Source organism: Oncorhynchus mykiss, chromosome 19, assembly GCF_057628025.1.
Source record: "Oncorhynchus mykiss isolate SJ-2025 chromosome 19, ASM5762802v1, whole genome shotgun sequence".
Lineage (NCBI taxonomy): Eukaryota > Metazoa > Chordata > Actinopteri > Salmoniformes > Salmonidae > Oncorhynchus > Oncorhynchus mykiss.
In genome coordinates this window covers 18,647,501-18,657,500 of record NC_143040.1, presented here as the reverse complement: position 1 = coordinate 18,657,500, position 10,000 = coordinate 18,647,501, and the positions used below count along the sequence as shown (strand labels likewise).

Below are 10,000 nucleotides of genomic sequence, written 5' to 3'. Positions count from 1 at the left end.
ATTTAATTCTGACAAACATACCATTTTAAGCTTTTAGCTCAATCACCCGAGTGTTAGTTGATGGGATACAGTTGAAGTCAGAAGTTTACATACACCTTAGACAAATACATTTAAACTCTGTTTTTCACAATTCCTGACATATAATCCTAGTAAACATTCCATGTCTTAGGTCAGTTAGGATCACCACTTTATTTTAAGAATGTTAAATGTCAGAATAATAGTAGAGAGAATGATTTATTTCAGCTTTTATTTTTTTCATCACATTCCCAGTGGGTCAATTGGTATTTGGTAGCATTGCCTTTAAATTGTTTAACTTCGGTCAAACTTAGCCTTCCACAAGCTTCCCACAATAAGTTGGGTGAATTTTGGCACATTCCTCCTGACAGAGCTGGTGTAACTGAGTCAGGTTTCTAGGCCTCCTTGCGTGCACACTCTTTTTCAGTTCTGCCCACAAATTGTCTATAGTGTTGAGGTAAGGGCTTTGTGATGGCCACTCCAATACCTTGACTTTGTTGTCCTTAAGCCATTTTGCAACAACTTTGGAAGTATGCTTGGGGTCATTGTCCATTTGGAAGACCCATTTGTGACCAAGCTTTAACTTTCTGACTGATGTCTTGAGATGTTGCTTCAATATATCCACATAATTTTCCTGACTCATGATGCCATCTATTTTGTGAAGCGCCCCAGTCCCTCCTGCAGCAAAGCACCCCCACAACGTGATGCTGCCAACCCCGTGCTTCACGGTTGGGATGGTGTTCTTTGGCTTGCAAGCCTCCACCTTTTTCCTCCACACATAACGTTGGTCATTATGGCCAAACAGTTCTATTTTTGTTTCATCAGACCAGAGGACATTTCTCCAAAAAGTACGATCTTTGTCCCCATGTGCAGTTGCAAACCGCAGTCTGGCTTTTTTATGGCGGTTTTGGAGCAGTGGCTTCTTCCTTGCTGAGCGTCGATATAGGACTTGTTTTGCTGTGAATATAGATACTTTTGTACCTGTTTCCTCCAGCATCTTCACAAGGTCCTTTGCTGTTGTTCTGGGATTGATTTGCAATTTATCGCACCAAAGTACGCTCATCTCTAGGAGACAGAACACGTCTCCTTCCTGAGCGGTATGACGGCTGCGTGGTCACATGGTGTTTATACTTGCATACTTTTTTTCTGTACAGATGAACGTGGTACCTTCAAGCCAGACTTGTAGAGATTACACATTTTTTTCTGAGGTCTTGGCTGATATCTTTTGATTTTCCCATGATGTCAAGCAAAGAGGCACTGCGTTTGAAGGTAGGCCTTGAAATTCATCCACAGGTACACCTCCAATTGATTCAAATGATGTCAATTAACCCATCAGAAGCTTCTAACGCCATGACATAATTTTATGTCATTTTCCAAGCTGTTTAAAGCCACAGTCAACTTAGTGTATGTAAACTTCTGACCCACTGGAATTGTCATACAGTGAATTATAAGTGAAATAATCCGTCTGTAAACAATTGTTGAAAAAATTACTTGTCATGCACAAAGTAGATGTCTTAACCGACTTGCCAAAACTATAGTTTGTTAACAAGAAATTTGTGGAGTGGTTGAAAAACAAATTTTAATGACTCCAACCTAAATGTATGTAAACCTCCGACTTCAACTGCATTTGCATATCTCTCTCAGTGATTGTTGTCTTTCATGGTTGCTGTCACTGACACAGTAACTCACGTCTCCAGTTACTTTGTGATTGGCAGAGTTTTGATTAGATAGCAGTTTGAAACGAGACCGTTTCTTTTTCATTTTGAAGGAATTCTTATTTAATCGTTTTGAAGGCAGACTGCTCAGTGGGAGTCTGGGAGTAAAGATAGTCTACTCTTTTATCAGCTGCCTGTTTATCCCATGTAACGGCCAATAACTCATATTAAATATGAAAAGCTTCATTCTTTTTCTAAATCGGACACAATGTAAATTCATAGATCAATTGTATTTGTACGTGATGGCAGACTCAATGGAATTATTATAAATTGTATTCCATGTTGTAGCTGCGGCCCTTGATAGGCTTCAGAATTGGGTTTTCATAACCGATACAGATATGAATTGAAAAATGGATAGGTAAGTATGTGGTAAAATGATACCTGATCGTGTGGTCAGAACTCCTGGTCAGTAAACAGCCCGACACTGCAGAAACAGACACGGTACGCTACAGAGAACGAAGACTGTTGATGCTGTGTTGTCATTCACGCTCCGCTGTAGCACTGTAACCGTGGCGATGGGGACGGTAGAGGGGCTGGGAAGGGGGAGCTTAGTCTGATGGCTGACCTGTTATATGGGATCAAAGGGGAAGGGAGGACAAGCCGTGCTAAGAGGGAGGGAAACGATGGGCTCGCTCAAGCATGACACCGCTCCTCGTGTGTGTGTGTGTGTGTGTGTGTGTGTGTGCGTGTGTGTGCGTGTGTGTGTGTGTGTGTGTGTGTGTGTGTGTGTGCAGGAGAAAAAAAACATTGTGCGAACAGTACCAGTTTATGTACAGTATGAAGGTGTTTAGGTGTGAGCAAGTGTGTGTATGTTTTTTAATCACAGTGATTTCAGCTGATATTCAACACAGTCCATTGAGTTCCTTTAAATGGCTCTATAAAACCAGTGAGATCAGTATACAGTTCATACAAGTTTCCCTCCTTGTGGTTTCAGGGTGACCTTTCTATGACCCAGTATTGGAGCAGTCTATTTTAAAAGCTGCTCTAGTTGACTCATTTGGCCAGCATAGGGGTGTGTTTGTGTGTGTTGTCTGTCTACGATATGTGTACCTGTGAGTGTTGATAAGCTGTGTGTGTGGTTTTCTTTCTGCTGGTATTACTGTCTCCCATGGTAACATGGCACATTAAACCTGTTTAATCCACACCAGGCCTGAGCTCAGATCAGTCAACAGACTCAAGCCCGCTGTCCTTGAGCTCAGTGTGAATGTATGTTGTTGCCAAACATGTATGCGTTGGGGTGTTTGTGAGTCTCTCTATAGGTTTCTTTCCATCTGTCTACAGAGTCATTGTGCCTGCTTGTCTGTGACTCTGAGTGTGTCTGTGCAGCTCTGTCTGCCTGTGATGTTGGGTGTGTCTGTGCAACTCTGTCTGCCTGTGATGTTGGGTGTGTCTGTGCAGCTCTGTCTGCCTGTGATGTTGGGTGTGTCTGTGCAGCTCCTGTCTGCCTGTGATGTTGGGTGTGTCTGTGCAGCTCTGTCTGCCTGTGATGTTGGGTGTGTCTGTACAGCTTTGTCTGCCTGTGATGTTGGGTGTGTCTGTGCAGCTCCTGTCTGCCTGTGATGTTGGGTGTGTCTGTGCAGCTCTGTCTGCCTGTGATGTTGGGTGTGTCTGTGCAGCTTTGTCTGCCTGTGATGTTGGGTGTGTCTGTGCAGCTTTGTCTGCCTGTGATGTTGGGTGTGTCTGTGCAGCTCTGTCTGCCTGTGATGTTGGGTGTGTCTGTGCAGCTCTGTCTGCCTGTGATGTTGGGTGTGTCTGTGCAGCTTTGTCTGCCTGTGATGTTGGGTGTGTCTGTGCAGCTCTGTCTGCCTGTGATGTTGGGTGTGTCTGTGCAGCTCTGTCTGCCTGTGATGTTGGGTGCACTTGTGAAAGTGTTTTTTTTGTTGTATTTCTGGGTGAGTCTTGCATTAGTCATAAGTGATGTCAACAGAAGCTTAATGTCATTCGTATGGATGTTGTTTCAGAACGTGAATGTGAGAGCTTGTGCCTATGCACCACTCTTGGCTATATATACCCCAAGCTGTGTTACCAGGGTCTCATGTTAATTCCCTCAGCCACAATACATGATTTCCCCTTCACCTCTCTGAGTCATGAGCTGAGAATGAGAGGTGTGACTTGAGTCTCTCTCTCTCTCTCTCTCTCTCTCTCTCTCTCTCTCTCTCTCTCTCTCTCTCTCTCTCTCTCTCTCTCTCTGTCTCTGTCTCTGTCTCTCTGTCTCTGTCTCTGTCTCTGTCTCTGTCTCTGTCTCTGTCTCTGTCTCTGTCTCTGTCTCTCTCTCTCTCTCTCTCTCTCTCTCTCTCTCTGTCTTCGGCGCCTGGGGAACAGTGGGTTAACTGCCTTGCTCATGGGCAGGTGACAGATTTTTACCTTATCTGAAAAATATGTTTACATAGCCTTGCTTTGGCAATGTGCACTGAGTCTGTACATAGTCAAAGATTTGCTTAATTTTGGGTCAGTCACAGTGGTCAGGTATTCTGACACTGTTTACGCTCTGTTTAGGGCCAAATAGCATTCTAGGTTTCTCTGTTTTTTGGTGAGTTCTTTCCAATGTGTCAAGTAATTATTTTTTAGTTTTCTTGTGATTTGGTTGGGTCTAATTGTGCTGCTGTCCTGGGACTTAGTGGGGTGTGTTTGTGAGCATAGCCCCAGGACAACTTGCTTAGGGGACTCTTCTCCGGGTTCATCTCTCTGTAGGTGAGGGCTTTGTTATGGAAGGTTTGGGAATCGCTTCCTTTTAGGTGGTTGAAGAATTGAACGGCTCTTTTCTGGATTTTGATCATTAGAGGGTATCGGCCTAATTCTGCTCTGCATGCATTATTTGGTATTTTACGTTGTACACAGAGGATATTTTTGCCGAATTCTGCATGCAGTCTCTCAATTTGGTGTTTGTCCCATTTTGTAAGTTTGTGGTTGGTGAGTGGACCCCAGACCTCACAACCATGAAAGTATTTTTTGCCAGATCCTAATTGGTATGTCAAATTTTATGTTCCTTTTGATGGCATAGAAGGCCCTTCTTGCCTTGTCTCCCACAAAGCTGTGAACGATCTGAAAGTTGTGGAGTTGATGTTTAGGCCGAGGAATGTAATAGTTGTTTTGTGTGCTCTAGTGCAAAGGTGTCTAGATAGAATTTGTATTTGTTGTCTTGGGAACTGAACCTTTTTTTTGGAACACCCTTGTTTTTGTCATTTACTGTCAGGGCCCAGGTCTGTCAGGGCCCAGGTCTGTCAGAAACTGTGCAGAAGATCTAGGTGCTGCTGTTGGCCCTCCTTGGTTGGGGACAGAAGCACCAGATTATCAGCAAACAGTAGACATTTGACTTCAGATTCTAGTAGGATGAGGCCGGGTGCTGCAGACTGTTCTAGTGCTCTCGCCAATTCTTTGATATACATGTTGAAGAGGGTGGGGCTTAAGCTGCATCCCTGTCTCATCCTCTGGCCCTGAGGAAAGAAATGTGTGTTTTTTGCCAATTTTAATTGCACACTTGTTGTTTGTGTACATGGATTTTATAATGCCGTATGTTTTTCCTCCAACACCACTTTTTATGCATTTGTGTAGCAGACCCTCATGCCAAATTGAGTCAAAAGCTTTTTTTTAAATCAACAAAGCATGAGAAGACTTTGCCTTTGTTTTGGTTTGTTTGTTTGTCAATTAGGCTGTGCAGGGTGAATACGTGGTCTGTTGTATGGTAATTTGGTAAAAAGCCAATTTGACATTTGCTCAGTACATTGTTTTCGCTGAGGAAATGTACAAGTCTGCTGTTAATGATAATGCAGAGGATTTTCCCAAGGTTACTGTTGACGCATATCCCACGGTAGTTATTTGTGGATTGGGGTGATCAGCCCCTGGTTCCAAATATTGGGGAAGATGCCAGAGCTGAGGATGCTGTTAACGAGTTTAAGTATAGCCAATTGGAATTTGTGGTCTGTGTATTTGATCATTTCATTTAGGATACCATCAACACCACAGGCCTTTTTGGGTTGGAGGGTTTGTATTTTGTCCTGTAGTTCATTCAATGTAATTGGAGAACCCAGTGGGTTCTGATAGTCTTTAATAGTTGACTCTGTGATTTGTATTTGATCATGTACAGTATATGTTTTTGCTGTTTGTTCTTTGTTAAAGAGCCAAAAAGTGGTTTATCCATACATCTACATTTTGGATAGATAACTCTTTGTGTTGTTGTTTGTTTAGTTTACCAATTTTCTCAGAAGTGGTTAGATTCTATGGATTCTTCAATTACATTGAGCTTATTTCTGACTAGTTGTTCCTTCTTTTTCCATAGTGTATTTCTGTATTAGTGATTCACCATAGTGAAGTTGTAGGCTCAGGTTTTCTGGGTCTCTGTTTTTGGTTGGATAGGTTTGTATTCTTCATTAAACCACTTGTCATTGTTGTTAATTTTTTTAGGTTGTCTGCTTGAAATTTTAGATTTCATAGGGAAGCTGAGAGGTCAAATATACTGTTTAGGTTTTCTACTATGAGGTTTACACCTTCACTATTACAGTGAAACATTTTGTCCAGGAAATTGTCGAAGGGATTGAATTTGTTTTTTGGTAGATTTCCACACTACTCTCCTTCCATCTATATCATTTCTTAATATTATTCAGCTCCTTTGGCTTTGATGCCTCATGATTGAGCATAGCTCTGTTCAAGTAGAGTGTGATTTTGATGTGATCTGATAGAGGTTTCAGTGGACTGACTAAATGCTCTCTTTCCCCCCTCTCTCTCTCTTTCCCATCTCTCTCTCTCTCTTTCCTCTCTCTCTCTCTTTCCCCTCTCTCTCTCTCTCTCTTTCCTCTCTCTCTCTTTCCCCTCCCTCTCTCTCTCTTTCCCCTCTCTCTCTTTCCCCTCTCTCTCCTCTCTCTCTCTTTTTTCTCTCTCTTTTCTCTCTCTCCCTCTGTTTTCTCTCTCTCTCTTTCTCCTATCTCTCTCTCTCTCTCTTTCCCCTCTCTCTATTTTCCCCTCTCTCTTTTCCTCTCTCTCTCTCCTTCCTCTCTCTCTCTCTCTTTCCCTCTCTCTCTCTCTCTCTCTCTCTCTCTCTCTCTCTCTCCTCTTTCCTTTGCCCTCACTCTGTCTCGCCCTCTCTGTCTCGCCCTCTCTGTCTCACATTCTCTCGCTCTAGTTCCACTCTCTCTCTCTCTCTCTCTCTCTCTCTCATTCCCCATCTCTCTCTCTTTCTGTTCTCTCTCGTTCCCCTCTCTCTCTCTCGTTCCCCTCTCTCTCTCTCTTTTCTCTCTTTTCTCTCTTTCCTCTCTCTCTCTCTCTCTCTCTCTTTCCTCTCTCTCTTTCCTGTCTCTTTCCCCTCTCTCTCTCTCTCTCTCTCTCTCTCTCTCTCTCTCTCTCTCTCTCTCTCTCTCTCCTCTTTCCTTTGCCCTCTCTCTGTCTCTCCCTCTCTCGCTCTAGTTCCCCCCTCTCTCTCTCTCTCTCTCTCTCTCTCTCTCTCTCTCTCTTTTCCCCTCTCTCTCTCTCTCTCTCTCCTTCCTCTCTCTCTATCTCTCTCTCTCCTTCCCCTCTCTCTCCTTCCCCTCTCTCCTCTCTCTCTCTCTCTCTCTCTCTCTCTCCTCTTTCCTTTGCCCTCTCTCTGTCTCGCCCTCTCTTGCTCTAGTTCCCCTCTCGCTCTCTCTCTCTCTCTCATTCCCCCCTCTCTCTCTCTCGCTCTCTTTCTGTTCTCTCTCTTTTCTCTCTCTTTCTCCTCTCTCTCTCCTCTTTGCCCTCTCTCGCTCTAGTTCCCCCCTCTCTCTCTCTCTCTCTCTCTCTCTCTCTCTCTCTCTCTCTCGTTCCCCTCTCTCTCTCTCGTTCCTCTCTCTCTCTCTCGTTCCCTCTCTCTGTCTCTCTCGTTCCCCTCTCTCTGTCTCGCCCTCTCTCTCTCGTTCCCCTCTCTCTGTCTCGCCCTCTCTCGCTCTAATTCCCCTCTCTCTCTCTTTTTCCCCTCTCTCTCTCTCTCGTTCCCCTCTCTCTCATTCCCCTCTCTCTCTCTCTCTCTCTCTCTCGTTCCCCTCTCTCTCACTATGACTGTTTTGCTTTCTTCCTCTCTTCCACACCGTCAGACTCTCAATCTCTCTCTCCTCTCTTGCATGCTCGCCTCTCTCTCTTTTCCTCCTCCCCCTCTCCCTCCCTCCTTCCTTCTCGCTGGTCGCTCTCCAGCCGCCAAGCAGCAGCCCACAGCAGCAGCGGTTGCGGCAGTCGCTCTCTTTCCTTTCAGTCTGTCCTCAGACAGTTTTCGCTGCCGCCGTGTGTGTGTGAGTGTGTGTGTGTGTGTGCTGCTCATGAGTGAGTGTGTGTGTGTACCTGCTGGTATGCACCAGAGGGGAGCGGGGAAAGGGGCGCGGATATAACGTTACGCAGACTACAGGAGACTACGGAGGATATGAAGGGAGAATACCCCGGAGAACAGTGAGTAGAAGGACTACTCAACCCTCTCTGTAGCCCAGCTCTGTCTCTGTCTGGGGAAGACTGGCCACAATATTGGGGGAATGTAAGTGGCTTCCTCCTCTTCACTTTACCGTGTGTGTGTGTGTGTGTGTGTGTGTATGTGTGTGTGTGGTCAGAAGCATGTCAGAGAGTTAGTATAATTTTTGATTACATTTGTGCCTGCTGTGGATGGTGTGTGTGTAGCCTTTGTGCAGTTTACAATACATGTGTTGTATGATTATGACTAATCCCTGCAGTAATGGAGAGTACCGGAGGACAACTATCCACCCACAACACACATACATCTGTATACCAAATGCATACAGGACCCACAGCACACATACATCTGTATACCAAATGCATACAGGACCCACAGCACACATACATCTGTATACCAAATGCATACAGGACCCACAACACACATACATCTGTATACCAAATGCATACAGGACCCACAGCACACATACATCTGTATACCAAATGCATACAGGACCCACAGCACACATACATATGTATACCAAATGCATACAGGACCCACAACACACATACATCTGTATACCAAATGCATACAGGACCCACAACACACATACATCTGTATACCAAATGCATACAGGACCCACAGCACACATACATCTGTATACCAAATGCATACAGGACCCACAGCACACATACATCTGTATACCAAATGCATACAGGACCCACAGCACACATACATCTGTATACCAAATGCATACAGGACCCACAACACACAGTTATTCTCCCATTTGGTAATGCTCTGTCACCCCCAGTATAGGAGGTTCCGTAGAACTAGGGTATTGGAGGAAGACCATTTAGCCCAGCTGTAATAGAGGGGAAGCGCTGGCCTTCAGCACTCGAAACACTACTTTGACCTGCCCATATTTATGTTGCGTTGTGTGCTAGACAAACTGTTGGCAATGCTACTTTCTGTTGACGAAGGAGTGGGTGTGATTTATGGGTGTGATTTGTGGGTGTGATTTGTGGGTGTGATTTGTGGGCGTGGTTTGTGGGCGTGATTTGTGGGCGTGATTTGTGGGCGTGATCTGTGGGCGTGATCTGTGTGTGTTTGCTGCTGGGGGGGGGGGAGAATGTGTGATTCAGATTTTATAGAAGTGGGGGGTTGTTTTGCGATTGTGTTGGTCTATTCTTTATAGGAGAGTGTGTGTGCGAGCGCGTGCTTGTGTGTGTTAGCAAGATTGGTGTGTGATGGGTGAGCTGCCGTGTTCCTTTTCAAAAGACAGCAAAGGAGAGCATAGATAAAGTTTCTTTCTACCCCTCAACATGAGTGGGGCAATGAGTGAGGAGAGATGTCGAGAGAAAGGGAGAGAGCGATCGGAGTGAGACCATCATAATCAGTCCTCCCTGATGCTGGAAGAGAATGAATGAAGAGCATCATTTGTCTCCCTCTCTTTTCTCCCTCTTCGTCTCTTCTTATTTTCTTTGATCCTGTGTTAGATTCCAGCTCCCTAGAGCTTCATTACATTTTAAGCTGTATTTTAAGCTAAGGAATGGATTTCCGTGGCTATTTACCAGACGGCCCGTTTTGGACCAGGTAATGACTACATGTGTTATGTGCGTTCCAAATAGCACCCTATTCCCTATACAGTGCACTACTTTTGATAGTGCACTACTTTTGACCAGAGCACTATATCGGGAACAGGGTGCCTTTTGGGACGCAACAAGTGCATAGGGATATTATAATGGTCAACCTCAAGCTGTTTTTCTGAGAAACCCCCTATTCCAGCTCTTATTAGTGACTGGTGTGCACAGTGCAGACATTTGAGAGTGCTGTGTTCTCCGAGCCTTATTGGTCCCGGTCAAAAATAGTGCACTAGGGGAAAGGATGC

The 10,000-nt window shown here is 44.8% G+C and overlaps 1 protein-coding gene across 19 annotated transcripts in view; it reads left to right on the top strand.

The window, feature by feature from the left end:
• The window catches only part of LOC110498640 (type II inositol 3,4-bisphosphate 4-phosphatase), a 284,799-nt gene that overhangs the window by 149,637 nt on the left and 125,162 nt on the right, over positions 1-10,000 (top strand). For 2 of the 19 annotated variants that reach the window (XR_016488811.1, XM_036954248.2), the window contains exon 1: positions 7,308-8,199. The exons of 16 other annotated variants lie outside the window; for them this stretch is intronic. The gene's annotated coding sequence lies outside the window, so the exon portion shown is untranslated. Of the gene's footprint in view, positions 1-6,846; positions 8,200-10,000 lie in introns of those variants that run through there. One more of the 19 variants, XM_090210359.1, reaches the window with a different exon arrangement.